General features: G+C 42.6%; 1 protein-coding gene across 2 annotated transcripts in view; it reads left to right on the forward strand.

The window, feature by feature from the left end:
- Window positions 1-16439, forward strand: part of GRK5 (G protein-coupled receptor kinase 5) — a 167854-nt gene that overhangs the window by 9404 nt on the left and 142011 nt on the right. The window lies entirely within an intron of this gene.

Raw genomic sequence — 16439 nt, forward strand, 5'->3', positions numbered from 1 at the left:
AATTAGCCAGATGACTTATATATGATGTAAGCTTTTCTCAGAGTTACAGTGCACCTTTCTCGGAAGCTTTGTGCCTTTAGCATGCATCTCCTTTCACTCTTTGCTCAATGAGACACTGGTTCAGGCATTAAAAAGCAAACTTTAGGTTTCTGAATCAGAGAGCTGGGCTGGTAGGAATATAGAAGTGTTCAGAGTAAAGCTGCTTCTTGCCCCGTGTCATTGACAGACCCTGGATAGCAGCAGGTGCCTATGGAAAGGCATGGATAGAATGACCCTTCCCCAAGCCTGTCTTTTCAGCCTCTCACAGTAGGAACTTCCCAAGCAGAAGGTGGTTTTGTCCACTGGTATCTAATAGAAGGATCTATCCCTCATGAATTTATCTAACTTTTTTTTTTTTTTTTTTTTTTGCCACATTCCCAACTTTGTCCCACACAACTTCCTGTGGCAATGAGTTCCATAATGCAGCAAAAGCACGCAAACTTTCCCACATGTGTGCTTCATGAGGAACTCTCAGTTGATGTATGACGTCTGTTTTGGCAACCTCAGGAAGTAGCCATGATGAATACGTGGTAGTGTCTTGGAGGAGAAGGAAAGCAAACTATCTTCAAATCAATCAAATACTTCTGTTTGGATTTGACATGTTGATTTTGTCTGTCCTAACTTCTAGTAGGTTGTTCTTGAATTTATAACCCTTTATCATATGCCCTTATCAGCCTGTCTCCTGATGGAGAGGTCTAAGTCTATCATATTTGTTCATTTATATCTTCTAATTCTGTATCCATTATGAAATGGGTGACCAAATCTGCCCCTTGTTAGTGTGGCCCTATGTGTTGAACGTACACCATGGACAGTGACATAGTGATGAGGATTACTTTTGCTTTTTTGACAATCTTTCTTAACTTTGTTTGCTCTTTTTCTTATGATAGCATAAGCATTCCTTATTGGGACTACTGTCAATGAGCTCAGAAATTTGTCTCCTGAGCTGAAATGCTTAATTTAGAGCCCTTTATTTGTTGTGTATAGCATGAGTTGTTTTCTTTCATGTGCAATACATTGCTGGCTGACAGAGAACTTCTTTTTTCTTTTTTTCTTTTTCTTCCCTAAGTGATTCAATACTGCAACATACTTCTGCAACTCTTTGCAGGCTGTTTTTGGTACAAGTGTCCTGAAGAAATTCATCTTGGCAGCAAATGTCATCTTGTTATTTATCTCTTTTCCAGACCATTTATGAATACACTGAGTAGTCCAAGTCCTATCATAGATCTCTGGCACACCACTGGCAGCCTCACTCCACTGTAAGCTCCTTAGCCTTGATTTCCTATCTTGTCAACTATTACTGACTCACAAGAGGGTTTCTTCTTGAGATACAGTTGCCTTTCACCAACAATTCTTAAGAAACTAGCTTTCAAAAACAAAAATGACAAAAACCGAAACAAGCACACCACTGTTCAAGAATTTCAAAGCCACTTTGGAAATATTGTATTGACTGTTCACCCTTCTTTGAATCCTCCAAAAGAATCCAGGAAATTTGTAAACATGTTTCTTAAAATCGCAGAATAATTCAGGTTGAAAGGGACTTCAGGAGGCCTCTAGCCCAAGCAGGGGCAGCTCTGCAGCTAGCCCAGGTTGATCTGGGCTTTAGCCAGTCAAAAATTGAAAACCTCCATGGGCTCAGACTGTGCAGCCTCTCTGGGCAGCCTGCTCCACTACTTGACTGTCCTCATGAGGGAAACCTTTTTATATCCATTTGAACCCCTCTTTAAATTTATGCCATTGCCTGTCATCCTCCAGCCTATGCAGCACTGTGAAGAGCGTAACTTCTCAAAAACGTCCCCAGAGCTGCTGGCTGGCTGCTGTCAGTCCCGTGATGCAGCCCCACGCCCCTCTCCAGGCTGAACAGGCCCTGCTCCCCCGGCCTCTCTCAGGACAGGAGCTTCAGCCCCTGATGATCTCGATGGCCCTCTGCACAACTTGCTCATTTATTGATGGCCTTTATTGGGAGATGGGGCAAAAATAGATGTGGTATCTCTCTAGATGTGGTCTAAGGAATTTTGAATAGGGGGCAATAATCACTTCCCTCAGTCTACAGGCTACATTCCTGTTCAAATAGCTCAAGGTGCTGCTGGCTTTCCTTGCTGCTAGGCATGCTGCTGGTTTGTGCTCAGCTTGGTGTCTGCCATGCCCCTGGGCCTTTTCAGTAGAGCTGCTCTTGGGTACGAGACTATTGTGTGAGACAGCGTTGAAAACCCTGCTAAAATCAGCCTAAATGACATCCGCTGCTCTTCTCCTTGTCTGCAAAGCCAGTCACTTTATTGAAGAAGGCAGGCAGGCTAGTCAGGGATGATTTACCCTTGGTGAATCCATGCTGGCTGTTGCCAGTCTCCTTCTCCTTCATGTGCCCAGAAATAGTTATGAGATGACCCTATAACCAAAGTGAGTCTGACTGACTGTACTGTCCTGGATGGTCCTGTTGTCCTTCTTCAGTCATAGTGGGCCTCTCTGGGTCTCCACCTCCTTTCAAAGCTGACAGAGAGCAGCCTTGTAATACTATCAGCCCTGGGCACGCTTGCATTTTTGGGTGCAGCCTTTCTGGTTCCGTGGGCCTGTGTAGGCCACAACTGTTTAAGTAATCCCTCATGTGCTGCTGGTAGGTCTTGTCCCTCCTTGAACCCTGCAGAGACCTGGGAGGCCTTGTCAGCGAAGACTAAGGCAAACAAGGCATTCATTTTTTCTACGATGAGTTGTGTTACAGCTGTAAACAAGGCATTCACTTTTTCTAGGATGCCATGCGTTACAGCTGTTGTGCTTGTGATTATGCTATTTTAGTCATGGTTTCTACCAGTTTGCCTGTCCGAAGTCAGACTGACTTCTCTGTTCTGTCTCTGCTCTGTCCATGGTAATGCACGGTCTTTGCCAGGTGAGTTCAGCTTCACTGCTGAACAGAAATAATTCAGAGGACCTGGTACTGCAGTATAGCGTGAAGTGTTGTAGCTGTTCAATAACTGTGTGGTCTCCCACGCAACCAAGCAAAGCTTGGAGGAAGTCTGTTGCAAACGTTCAGTTATTGAAGACATCCCAGATTTTGATATCTCCAGTGACCTTCTCTAAATCTTTCAAGCCTCCAGCGTCAGTTTCTTTGGATGTATATCAGGGATTTCCCTTCTATCCGTTGGCAGAATTCAGGTCTTGCTTCTGATCTCTTCAAATGGCTGGCTGGGCAAATTTGTCTCAAGAAACAGCTTTTCCTCGCCAAGGCACAGTGATTAGATAGCATCTTGTACAACTGTCAGACTGCTCAGCTTGAAGCATGACCCACCTGCCCAAACTAGCTTTGACTACAGTCAGCTTGTTCTAGAGATGGAGGGGAAAAGCAAAAATCTGCGAAGGAGAAATGTTGGAATTTGCCAGCTGATGGCAGTATTCGAAGGAACCATCCCTAAGACATCTGATGATTGGCCAAAAAATCAGGGTTGTGCAAAGGACTGAAAGAGAATGTCCCAGGTGAACACTGTTAAAAGTGGGTGGTGTTTGAATCTACCAGTCAAAGCTGACCATCTGAAGCTCTTTGAAAGGTCAGCAATCACTTTTAATGCCACAGAGGATTGTAATACGTTCCAGCAGGCTTGGCCACAACCCGCTTAAAAAAGTAAACCCAGAGCAAGTCTCCCCCCAAACTCAGCTAATCCTGTTCAAAAAAACAAAACAAAAACCCACAAGTTTTGCGTAATTATTCTTCGGGACCTGTACACTAAATACTTGCCTCTGTCCATGCACGTCAGATATATAAAGCACGGGATCAAACTCTTTCATTGGGCAGGCTAATCCGAAATCTCTAGCAGGTTTCAGGACGTTTGTTATTTTGGCTAATGCAGCTCTCCAGCTGTAAAATGTTTATTTGGCTGTGAAAAGACTATGAAGTAACAAACTTTGATGGATTCAGCGTATTGTTTTCTCTTCCTTTTTTGGGATGCTGTTTGCCTCCAGCTCTCATGGGGAACACGTCTCTTTTCCTGAATGCCATAAATATTAGAAGCCTAGAATGACTGCAAATGTGTGTAGGACAGGTATGAGCCATGCACTGCTTGCAACCCTTTGTGGCGGTCTCCACTGAAAACAGATTGTCTAAAAATAATGGTGCAATATGACTGCACAACACTTCAGTGTTTATCCTTGTTATTATTTAAAGTTGCTAATATTTTATTCTTGCTTATTAGCAAATTACAGGTTGAATAATACCAGGACACTAGGATTATTCATGGAAGGAAGTGAGCTTTGGCTCCATGAATGTAGTTGGGAAAGGAGATAGAGAAATATATTATTTCTTGAGTGACCTCTCTAAGACCTCCTTGTGGTGGTTGGTATAAACAAACGGGTAATTGGAAAGTTTAGAATAAATAAAAGGCAGCTTTTTAAAACCCATGTATGTGCTATGTAAATGAACCTTCCAAAATGAAGCTCAAGTCTATATGTTACAAATCCTTTGCAAGAAGATTGTTTGAATATATTTTTAAGCAAACATTTACCAGCTGTGTGAAGGCATGAAGCTTGTTTAGAAACTCAGAAATATTTCACAAGGTGAGGACAGAGCATGCTTTTGTTTGGAGTTCCTGGCCTAAAATTTTCAAAAATACTTAGTAATTTCTTTCTATACTTCATTTTTTAGATACAATGAGTTGAGGTGAGATTAAAATTGGGAGTCAGATACTGGATATTAAACTCTTTGTGGGAATGTGTATTCCGTGCCAGAAAGAGCCAAATGTGAGAGGCCTGGCATGTTTCTTAGGGCTGGATACTGAGGAGGGCAGGCAGCAAAGCTTTGATCTCTGCACTTTGTTAATCTCAGTGCTTGAGGTTATCACTCAGATGTTAGGATACAGCCTCATATTTCAAAAGAGGAAGCACAGAAGGCTGTGGCACTGTCCATGTGAATCTGTTAGTGCAGGTGCAATCTGCAAGCTGAAGATACCATCCTATAAACACTAAAGCAGGTAAATGTATTTCATATGTGAATAGTCCCATAAGGTGAAGAGTTTGTTGACAGAGGCAATTGCTCATCAGTGAAAGTAAGCGGTTCACATCCCAGGCTCTTGCCTGCTTGTGAAAGTCACATTTTGTATAAGTACTTGGAGGGTCTGACTCTTAATTCTGGCAAATGATCCTAAGAAGACCATTTTAAAGGAGATTTTGCTTGTTCCATTAAACTCATGAAGAGATTTGCAGACACTTCACGAACACAGATCTGCACTCTATTACCATTGGATCTTTTAATCTGGGCTGATTGCAAATCACAATGACTGTGTTCTTAAAACCAAAACAACTGATGTATTAACTTCTCTAATATCTCCCTGCAGATGAAGTTTCATTTCACTTGACCTTAGATGAAGTTCAGCTGGAAGATAAAGCCAATTTTTAGTATTGCATAATTTTGCATGGGAGTGGATTTTCCTCTCTATAAGTCTTACTGTTTTCTTCTGGGGAGGGGAAAAGGGAGGGGAACAATTTGACAAGAATCAGTTGTTGTGATTTAAGAGAATGGAAGAAAATGGCATCTTCCAATAAATAGATATTTTATTAAAGTTGGATACTGTGACAAATAGTTTGGGCTTAGAACTTCAGATTTGGTATGTAAACAGAACAACCCCACTGAGATTTGTGTGCATTGTGAAGATTAATGAAATATACTTTATAAAGACAGGCAATGATTCACTGAGTAAAAATAGGCGACATCTTAAAGGGCTTGTAAACACAGCTATTAATTTTACGACTAAAATCTTATATTCTTTGTCTGTCTTAGACTGAGAAAAATGCCACTGAACTCCATGACACTATTCAGCGGGTACAAATTCAGCTCTTAGATAGATTTTTAAATAGATTTTGACAGTGGCCACAGTTGCATTTTTGCTTGCACGTTTTGTCCATCCTCTGAAATCTCTTTATGATACTTTTACTGTATAAAATATTCATCGCTTCCATTTTCAGCCATCCTGTATACCACAAACCCTCCTTAATACATTTGCTGCAGTCAGTTAGCAGTAGCAATTACAAAAGGAGCCACAGTTAACATGCCTCTCCTTTTCTACCTACTTACCTCAGGGTTTTGCAGTCTAGAAAGTACTCCTTGATGTGAGTCACTAAAAAGATCTTGTGATTTTTTTTTAGTGTTGATTGTGCTTGAGGCTTAGTGTGATGTTGCACTTCACTGTTGATTTGAAGGAAGGGGAATGACTTTCCTCTTTTTCTTATAACCTCAGGTCTCGTAATTTTTAATCATTCTTTTTCGGTATCAAAGAGCAGCTTTCTTTGGCTTGTTGCAGCATTGTGATGACCTTCCCAACAGCTCCTGTCTGATTCCACTGTCTTGATCTTCTGCATGAAGTGTATATTTGTCGACTTTCAAAAGGAGAAAGCTACAAAATTTGGGCAGGAGCCAAAGGTTTGGTTCCAGCTCAATGGTATTAAAGTTTATTTAGCAGAACACAGCGAAATCACCATCATTTTCTACAGAACCCACTGGCCACAAATATCGTTCTTTTTAAGCTGAAAGCACAAATAACTATATTTGGGTGCCAGCTCCCTTCACTTTTAAGAAATAGGCTAAAGGCGCAGCCTAGTGCTTGTATAGGAACGTTAGTAGCCACTTTGCATCAGTGAGGTGAGCACAGAGATCACAAATACTGTTTGCTGTCACCTGCCTGCATCAGCTGGAGGAAGCAGGAGGTATGGCAGACTGGAGACAGAGACTCACCTAAAAGAACACTACCTACACATAGGCAGAAGTCATAAAGAACATGAAGAGCATTACGAGTTCTTTAAAACATTAAATATACCTTCTTATTCCTTTGTGATGGGGGCAGATACAACTAAAGCTGTAGAATGATGTGAAATCTGTAGGGTTTTTTTTTTTTTTCAGTTCACTCAGATTTTATATTTACCACTGTTGCTGTTCTTGTAAGTACTTTATCTCTATTTTTAGGCTAAAAAGAGGAATACATTAATTCATCTTTATACAATTATCTACCTATTAGAAAGAATCAGTCTGGTTGACCTCACCTATATCTGCATATTTAAAATGTGTAAACAATTGCCCGGACTTCCATGACAAAATCTGTAACAGTTCACATAGACCTGATAGGAATTCATCCCAAGGCTCTACCTTGTTTTTAAAAATGAAGCAGTGTTCGTGGGCAAGCAGGCTCCCTTTCTTGCCGGGGTATTCCACCTAACAACTGTTGCAATGTAATGAGATAGGATGGGAATTTCCATCGGGACATGAGCCACGGTTGTGAGCGTGCCGTCATTTATAAATGTTCCTATCTAAGTCTGCCCATGGTATTATTCTACGTGTTTTTCATGAGGATATAATAGTATTGTGTATCTTCTAATACTGGAGAGGCTTATTTGTCTGCCAAACTCTGCTCTGTTTAAAATTTATTTGGAAATAGTGTTTTCCCTGGTAATTACTCAGTCAGAGTTGAAACAATCGCACTGCAGTGCAGCCATGCGGGAGCCATAAGGTGTTCCTGAGCGCTGTGGGCTCGTCGCCTCGGCAGCTCATTGCAGAGAGGCAAACCAAATCCCCAAAACTTTCTACCCAGCTTCCACAAAGCAGAGAAAATGCAGTTTGGGGTGAGGTCCTGGGGGAAGGAATCGCCCAGGGCTGGGAGATGCAGTGGGGTGCAACTGGTTCAGAGGGGCTTCGCTTGGTGCGGAGGTGAGCAGCTGTCACAGCACAAGGAGGTACTGCACCTAGGAACAGGAAAGGGTTTGGGAGTCGTGCACGTTCTGGGTCATGCACCTCTGGGCTGGCATGCCAGGTTTCATTTTTTTCATCTTGCAAGTCTTGGTAGACAAGACTAGAGAAGAGGAGAGCAGTCTCTGCCACCCGTCAGCTTGGCATGTCTGGTTCAGCTGTGTAACCTTTCATGGTCCAAATCTCTTCTGGAACGGACCTCTGTAAAGCAGCTGAACTCAAGGATCTGATAAAGGGTGTATTAATGCATGGAAAATATAGAACAGGCAACTAAGTTCCCTTCTATTGCAGAGCTGCATGCGTTTTTTATTTTCTGTGTATAAATCAGCATATTTCACTTGTTTTGTAGTAATTTGTAACACACAGATCAGTGTCTTCTACAGTGACTTAATATTCAGGAATCATCCCCTATTTAGTTGTTAGAACTAATTTTTCAGCCTGGTTCTTCTGTTAGCTGCGCCATGTAAGGAAGTCAAAAATGCATTTCGTCATTAATTATCTTATGGAGCAATCTTGGTTAATGCCACACTAATGTCCAAACAGATCAGGGAACATTCCTATCATTGACACCCAGGCAAATTTCCCTTGGAAGGCACTGGAGACTGTCTGAGTGAGAACCTCAGGACTAAGTCCAGACCTTTCTTTCTGCTCAGAATAAGGTAATGTCACAAATCCAGGTGAATTCTTTCTGCTGCTTCATGGTATTTTGTGAGATGACTGCTTTCTTTATGGTAACATGTCATGTTCTTTCTGAGATATGGAACATCAAGCACACCTCACGCTTTCTTAGATGTCCTTATTTTGTCACCAAAATTTGTATTTTATTTTTCTTTACAGGAATAGCTTAATTAAGTGCTTGAAAATTTTCTGAAAGCTTTTGAAAGCCCTGCTTTGCCTTCCAAGTTTTGGGCTGTTCTGTATTTACATGTGAAAGGGAGTGTGCCCAGACCTTAAAGTAGATGATGTCCTTCTGCACAGTTTATGTTACCTCGCTGTAAACTCATACATTGGGCATTGAGCAATAGTTAAAAGCATATTGGTATGAAAATCCTTATGTAGACACTTAATCTTCTCTTGTGAAGTTAGCTGCTATTGGCCGTGTCGACAGCTCAGTAATTTCAGAGAAGTAGCCTTTAGTGTTTCCTGTCCTCCTTATGAACTCTAAAAATATTCTTTGTTTACTCCTTATGGGACTAGTTGGGCAAATGCAGAATCCTTCAGCGCTACGCAGTATCTGCAAACACAGGGAGAGATGCAGTCCCTCCTCTGCAGGAGCTACGGACACAGGTAGGCACAGCACCAGGGCTAGGAGAAGCACCATGTGCATGGTCACACAGGAGGTTGGCAAGGGACAGCGGCAAGATACAGCTCCCCTGAGACCTGCTCAGCATCATGCTCGCTGACCGCAGCTCGCTGTTGTAGCAGGCACTTGGAGCCCGTCAGATAAGTCCAGGCTACTTCACCCTACCTCTCAGCTCTACGCTGCAGAGCAACTTGTCCTCTTGTACAGCAAGCTTCTGTTGTTTAAATTCTTACAAATATTTCTGCAACTCTGAAAGGGTTTACCGTAGTTTCCATGACATGGTGTTGTAGAAAAAAGTGTGCTGTTTGCAGAGCTGCTTGTTTCCTGCAGACAATTTACCCGAGCAGATTAAGATCTGAGATTTTCCAAAACACAAATAAGGTAAAATACAGTGGAAAATAAAGGTTCCTGCTACTGTGGCTACCTATTGAACTCACAGCTGAATTCAGATGGTTTTTGATGAAATCATTACATGAAAACCCAAAGAACTACTCTGGAAAGCACGGAAGAACTAACTGTCACATAAGCACCCACAGTTTCTCAGAACCTGTTTCTTTTTTTTTTCATGTTATCCACATCTAAAAAGTTAACCAAGTATATTATTCATCAGTTATATTGTGCTCTGAACAATAAAGCTCTTTCATCCTATCAAACTAAAACTGAAGATTTTGGCTGTGTGGGAAAAATACAGGTCAAATATTATCTCAAATCAATTTAATAATGAGTACCAGACATAGGAGTATGGTGTTGAGACGATGTTGCAAGTGAATAGACCAGCTATAGTATCACCACTCCATTCAGTAAAAAAAAAAAAAAAAAAAAGAAGACATCATGCCCTTTAAACAACTGGTTTCGAAGATAAAATTAATAATTTGATTGTCAGGCACTGGAATAGCAATGTAGACTTTTGGTGCCAGTTGGTTTAAGATTTCTACACCTCAGGTTGGGTGGGTTCACACTGCATAAGTTGGCTTTTCAGATGCATTTAAAAACTGCAGTCAAAATACTTGGTGGCAAGATTAATAAGCTGGAGATTAATAAAGCAGAAGTGAATCACAGGTGGCATGATTTTTCACTTGCCCCGATATTTCTGCCGGTCACAGCCCCTGAGCAATGGCTTGAAATACTTGCACTGAGCTCAGTGGTGACCCCCATGGTCAGACACAGAAGGCAGTGGCTTGGTACAGAAGGAAATGAAGAATAAGTTGTCTTCTGCACAGCCACGAGGGAAAGGTTTTGGACAAATAACCGAGGACTCCCCTTGTTCCCATGCTGGGAGGTTTGAAAGTGTCACAGTATGTGGAGGAGTGTGCCTGTACTCGGGGCAGTGCCTGGGGTTGTCCTCTTTGTAAGTGCAGTTGCAGGTTACAGTTCTTTGCTGTGGTGGCTTCTGTGGGGCTCTATCAAATACCAGTGTTGACTGGAAAAAAAAGTGAGTAAGTTTTGAGAGAAAGTTTTATTTGCCATCTGCTCTTTAAAACGGCTTGAACATTTTCAGGCAGAGATTAGAAATGTTAGGGCTGGCCTAACTTTGAATCCACACAGGTGTCTCCCTCTGGTCTGCACAGATCATGAATGTACAGCTCCCAGCAATAATTACTGCCAGTAAAATATGGAACTAATAAATGTCTCCAGTTAGCGGCAAATGGAAGAGCATATTTCAAACAGTAAGCGTATTGTTTGAACTCCTATAGAGTAATAGCATGTATCTGTAGGCTTGGTTAATAAATAATTATGGTGTAGAATTAAACATATGGAAAATATTTCCTTTTCTGTTTTCTAATTTATAACTTAATTTAAACATTTTTTGACGATGGTCTTTTCTGCAAAGGAAAATAGCTGGAGTATGGACAGGTGGTTAAAGATACTTAATTTTCACCTCTAAATATTAATTTCTCTCCCAAACCCTCATGCATGGGGAAATTTATACATATGAGTTGTTCATCTAACTTCAAAATAGGACATATGTGACTTCAGAGCCAACCTCTGAAAGGTGACTTTCAAGTAAAATCTGTAAGAGTTTCAAGAATTTGTATTAAATCATTGTTCCATGAGGCAATCATGCACAAATCCGTCTACTTTGAGGACAAGTCTGGGACCTGTTTCCAAAGTATATGAACAGCAGCAGTTTTTGCCAGTTGGCAGCCAGGGACCTGAAATATCTGTTATTTTTTAGTGCAAGTACACCATGCTACGGTCTGCGATTTAGAAGGTTAGTGTTTGCAAATCATTTATAAAAACTTCCTTTTGTTTCATTTATTAGCTTTGTAATTCAGCTGGTGTCCAGAATATTGTTAAACTCAAGGGTATTAAGTGCAGTGGTTTTGTTTTAAAATCACAGTTTTAATGCATTTTAGGTATTTTGAACTCCAGATGCATTTTTAGAACATTGAACATTTTTCAGCTACCAAAACTAAGGTTGAAATAAACTGTAGTGGTAACACACCTTGGGCTCAGGTTTTCTATAAAATCTTCCTAAAGGTTTTTCTAAAGATCTTTCTGAACTAAAAATTTGACCAGAAGTAACAGGCTTTCATATTGAGGACAAAATGTTTTGATGCTGTTGATGCTGAAGAGGGAATTGTTTCTTAACTACTTTAACGTCTGTTTAACTGGCTTTCTGGCATCACTGCCTTGTGTTGCTCTGTGTCAAGTCAGAGTATTATTTTATTTGTTTTAGAGCATGTATTTTATGAATGATACCATAGATGGGGTTTCTTAGCCTAAGCGTGGCTAAGACAAATACCAGCGGAGTCTGATGGAAAATGTACAGCCTTAATAGACGTGCTGTTATGCCCTGTTGAATTTTGTTGTAGTATTTATTTTGCTCAGAAAGAGAAAACAAGTAATTAGCCAAGAAAGCTCACAGCTGCATAGCATACTCCCCTCTCTCCTATATACACACAGCCTATTGGTATATACAAAACTGGCACTAATGAAACATAAATAGATTCTTTTCCTGTATGGAAAAGACTTTTAGCGTCAAATGGGAACGAAAGCAATAGGTTCCTTGGAAATCCTTGTTATTTGGGGTCTAAGTTTGGATTTGGGGTTCTAAAGGTGTCTGCAATTCCCTGCATGGTACGATGTCTCCATGTATTTGCTTGTTGTGTTTTACTTATTTGTTTAAACCTGTCAGGAGATGGGACCCTGTTTCTGGAATTCTAGCCATGCTGTTTGCCACAAAATCTAAGCTTGGGTTAAAGCTGGTGTTTCGAGGTGGGGACAGCTGTAAAACCCCAGCCTCAACCTTCTCAAACCTCAGTCAGAGCCATCTGATCCAGGATGTACCTGATGTTGTGGCAATTCTGAAATCATAGATCTGAGATAAATTTTATGTTATTTTTGAAGAGGAAAGTATGGCATCCAGGGAGGGAAATGTTTTTTTTTTCTACCCAAAATCTCCAGAAGAAACCTTTCTTTGCATAGTTGTGTAAACAGCGTGCTGCGGTCCCTCTGTGTACCAAACCTCTTCCCCTTCTGTGCATTTCAGCCTGCATCTGTGACGTGCTGTGCTTCCAGCAGCGACCCCTTATTTTGGCATCAAAGTTCCTCCTCCCTGGGGTACCCCAGGAGCCTCCCTCTGTGAATCGTGACTTCCCACCCATAAGTTCCTCTCCTTCCCAACTTCTTTCACTGTGAACTTCCAATCTAACTTTTACCCCAGCTCCTAAATCAAGTATTGGTCTGGAGGCCTGGCAGGATACGTGCAGTGTCCACCAACATCGTGCTGTCACAGGACTGTTCCTTTGTGGTACGGGCACCTCTCGTTGTCAAACTGAAATAGCCTCCTGCATGCAGGCCTGCCAGGCCTGCACACTAGGCCTTGGTCATGTGCAGCCACACCTGCTCCGTTCTTGTCTGCTTCTCAGTGAAAATCACAGGCCGTGTCCTTTCATCACCCATAGTTACTCTCAGATTTGGTGCTGTGAGACATTAACAAGCAATGCGATGCCATGGTGGTGCTTATCTCTACGCGCTGTGGCTCTGAAGCGTTTCTGGTCAGGGATGCCTCGCGTTCCTGGCATAGCGCGATAACATCTTCACCGCGGTGCTCTGTGCTCTGCAAGGCCTTGAACAACATTCAAATAGGCTTTCTGCATTTTCTTTTAAAGGGGGAAAGGTGATTTGGCTTCAGATGAGACGGGATGGATTGGCTTACATAAGCTGCATGAAATGTAGCAAAGTCCTACCCTGCAGTACCCTCACAGTAGGGACAAGCTAATGAATTCCCCATTCCTGTGCTCGTAGAGCAACTCAGAAGAATACAGTTTTCTACTTGAGTGAAACATGCTTCCTTTCTAATTCTTCTGCACTTTTTAACACTTGCCTTTCTGTTCAGCCAGTCCCTTGATACCAATAGGAGAGCTCCTATTGACTTCAGCATGATTTACATCGATGCCGCGGGTGCCTGAAGTCCCTATCTGCCGATGAGATAACAGCATTTTGCATAGCAGAGGTGTGGTACACAACAGCTAAAAATAAAAGGGAGAGACGCAGACAGACCTGGCCTATTCTTTCCCCTTGAACACCTTAGAAAAGCCTGTGCAAGTGGCTCAAGGAAGGGCTGACCCAAGCCTGCCCACAGTAAGCATCTTTCCCATTATCTAGCAGGAACCCCTCCTCCAGACTTTCCATGTGGCAAGGAATTTCCTCTTCTGTCTGGCTGAATTTTTGGAGAGCCTTTAATATTGGCAGTAGCTCTGCAAATTTTTTTTTTTTCTGGGGAACTTAGTGGAAGTTGAGCTGGAGCGGTGAATTATAATGAAAGCAAAGAACATAGCCTCACGTCCTGCCCCGCGGGCTCGGTTTCTGCTGTTGCTTTGCCAGCACTGTGGCTCCGTGTGAGGACCTGGGGCTGCTGGACCCCCAGCCCCGCAGAGGCCCTGTGGGTTCGAGCTCTTGAGGTCTGAACAAAATGCCCTCCTCTTGGAAGGAAAACCTTCTTTTGCCAGGGTGTGCGCCAGCAGACTGCCACAGGGAGGTGGGGGGTGATTTATAGACAATGAGAGATTTTCAAGAGGTCTCCTTCCTATATGCAGGGCGTTATAGGCAGGGATCATTAAACTGGCCCCCAAACTTGTGTTTAATTGTGCCAAATCTGAAGGGTACTGGTGACTAAGTTAGATAAACTTTGAAATGCCTAATTGTTCTGTTTTTCAAGTGCACCCTCGCTGTAATGTTCAGTGCTTTAATAACAGTTTCCTTAGAAAGTTCAAAATGTTTTATGTGTCACAATGCCAGAAAAAATAACTTGTAGGGAAACAAAACAAATATGTAATTCTTAATGGGAAAAGGTCACTTTTCTATCCCTTTCTCCTACCTGCTGGAAACAGTCGTTTAACTGAACCGGTGCCCCCCAAGCCTTTTTGGCTGCATCTTGCTTCTCACCTCAACAATTTCAGCCTCTTACCGCAGTCCATGCTGCCTGCATGCAGGTGACACCAGCTGCTGCCTGCTGCTCATGGCACAGTGGTGAAGCGGCGCTGGCCACAGCAGACCTTGGAGTCGGCGGCCCTGCACCTCCCTGCTGCTTATCTCGCCCGGCGTTGGGCCAAGCCACAGGCCCTCCGGCTTTGTTTTCTGTCCTAGGTGGGTTTGTGTCCCCAGTGAAACTTTGGACCCTGGGCGCAGCACGCTGTCACATAAGGAAAAAAGAAAAAAAAAAAAAAGCAACAGGGAAATATTGGATCAGGGATAAGATGGGGACGCGGGCTGGTTCGGAGGTTGTAATGTGCGTGCTTGGCAAGCTGGTGGCAGGGCTGGAGCCGCATCAGAGGCGTCTGACCGGCCGGCCACTTGTTCTGGGGGACAATCGGTGTCCCAGGGACACAATGGGAGGGGAATTACTTAGTCATAGGCACACAGAGAGAGGAAGCCTCCACTTGACAACGTGGATATTTTTGCATGTGGTTATTTTCTTCCAGTTTTGCCTCTGCGTATCGGCAAAGAGGCCGCAGATCCCTCTAGAAGCAGTAAGAGGAAGTGAAGGTAGAGCAGGGAATGAAAATGGCTAATTTCTGAGCAACCGCCATGCCGTGCTGCCTCCGCACAGCCCGTGCATGCTACATACGCACCAGATTGCTGCCAAGAAGTGCTTCTCTTCTACTAGTGGCTGAAACCACTTGAAATTGCTGGGGGGAGTCGATGGTTTCTTCCCAGCTGTTGTTCTCTTCCTTCACTGCAGCCTCTTAGGACTCTCAGGTGGCCTTACCGTGGTGAACTCCAGCTCTGGTTTCTCCAGCTCAGGGTCCAGCACCTCTTCTCCCGGTGCCTTCGCCTCTCTCACGTGCCTCCTGCTGCAGCCTCGCGTGCCCATAACCTTCCTCTGTGCTTTGTGCCTCGTGTGTAACGCTTGGTTCCTGCACAAAAATCCTACTTGTTGCCTCACAGGCATCTCTTTGAGGAGTATGACCTTTTATCTCATGCCACTTGATATGTTCACAATTAAAGAAACGTGATGTTTTGCAGAACACTACAAAAGACCATGAAGCTTTAGGACCTCTTGTAAATGTTTTATGACAAATACTGTTCATGACTCTTCCGAGCACTCTTGGGCTGCATCTGGCTCTCCAGTGAAGGCTTGCTTTCCTGAAGTGTTTTACTTTTTAATTATATGTATAAATGGGACTGTTTGTGTACTGCAGAAGGTACATAAGAACTGTAGGCATGTGTGTCTAAAAAAAAGTTGTGTCCTAGACCATACCACTGATCTCTATAATTCAGGTGTTTGTTGTTTTTTTTTGTTGTTGTTGTATTGTTTTGTTTTGTGTGTGTGTGTGGAGACAGCTAAAGCCATATAGTTCAGAGGAAGCTGTAATGCTTTGACAGTCCCATAATAAAATATCTGGGGAGGGTTTTTTTTTTTTTTTTTTTTGTGTCACATGAGCCAGGAATCACCAGACAGCTGAAGTCTGATGCTTAGCACTGACTTTTGATGTGTTTGACCCAAACACCCACACACGCTTCCACATGCTTCCTAATAATTTGCTAGAGATGTGCTCTGGTCCTGTAGTCTCGCTGAGGAGTTGAACTGCCACGCCAAAAGGCCTTCTGCAGGCACCTGGACAAAGCAGCTAGAGAAGCAGCTAATCCTATTCTTAGCTTGGCATGCGAGTTATCTGCGAGAGGACAGACTGCCAGAAATGTCTGGTGACATATTTGTCCAAGGGAGGGAGGTTTTTGCCAAGATGCTGTGGGTGCTGCTGTATGGAGTTGAGTTCAGAAGCAGAAAAATCTGTGAAATGTGAATTCAAAAACACAGCTGTTGTTAAAGAAATACGGAGCTGTTCCCAGTAACACAGATATATTCAAGATACAGATATTTTTAAAAAATTATTTTTTAAGTATCAGGAAATTAAACAGTAAATGCTGCGGTGTCAGCCA

The sequence above is a fragment of the Cygnus olor genome, chromosome 7 (genome assembly GCF_009769625.2).
Source record: "Cygnus olor isolate bCygOlo1 chromosome 7, bCygOlo1.pri.v2, whole genome shotgun sequence".
Lineage (NCBI taxonomy): Eukaryota > Metazoa > Chordata > Aves > Anseriformes > Anatidae > Cygnus > Cygnus olor.